The sequence below is a fragment of the Toxorhynchites rutilus genome, chromosome 2, assembly GCF_029784135.1.
Source record: "Toxorhynchites rutilus septentrionalis strain SRP chromosome 2, ASM2978413v1, whole genome shotgun sequence".
Lineage (NCBI taxonomy): Eukaryota > Metazoa > Arthropoda > Insecta > Diptera > Culicidae > Toxorhynchites > Toxorhynchites rutilus.
In genome coordinates, this window is record NC_073745.1 from 118,752,586 (window position 1) to 118,753,317 (window position 732).

Here is a 732-nt window from a genome sequence, read left to right on the forward strand (position 1 = left end):
TTGCAATCAGATAATTATTCTGATGTTCTTCTAAATAGTTAAAACGACCTCTCCAGCGTTTACAGATGTTCTCATACGAAGTAAGTTCGGTGTTCTTTGTGCAGTCTCGTCTTTATCCAAACATTTTTTTGATGCAGGAACATATGGAATTACATCGAATATATGAGGCACAAAACACTTCTACACCTAGACTAACAGTTGTTGAGTCTTCAAATTAGTGAATGTGTCGCTGATCATAAAAATTTCGATTTGTAGTGAAGTAAGTGTGCCGTCTCTCTAACTACCATCCCTGAAGACAGTTATAAGCAATAAATGATTGCTGATTGCATGTAACTCTTACTCTTACTCGGCCAGTATTCGAATTATTTCAATACACTCACAAAAATCTATTAATAATAATATGAAACCATTTTCAGAATAAAACTGTTCTAAATTCCTTGTAGAAACACTTGTCATACACTATTAAATAGGATTTTTTTTCAATTAGCAATAATCGCACCTCGGTATAACCTCATTGGTTACGATATTGTGACTATCTACTGTGTCATCCCGAAAAGTTCGCAGTAGCAAGAGACCCGAACTGTGTCTCTATGTCGGCTTACTAATCTGTAATTGGAGGGGCTTAGCGATCAAAATAAAAAGAATATTCTCACCTTCCTTTTAAATAATTTTGGTTAGTTACTGACGATTTGACGAATCCAAAAAGCCCAATTTTGTCTAGCGGGTTCTTCT

At 35.1% G+C, this 732-nt stretch overlaps 1 pseudogene; it reads right to left on the reverse strand.

Annotated features, from left to right (window-relative positions):
* Positions 1–409: 409 nt before the first annotated feature.
* LOC129772359 (U4 spliceosomal RNA) lies at positions 410–529 on the reverse strand (annotated as a pseudogene).
* Positions 530–732: the final 203 nt, after the last annotated feature.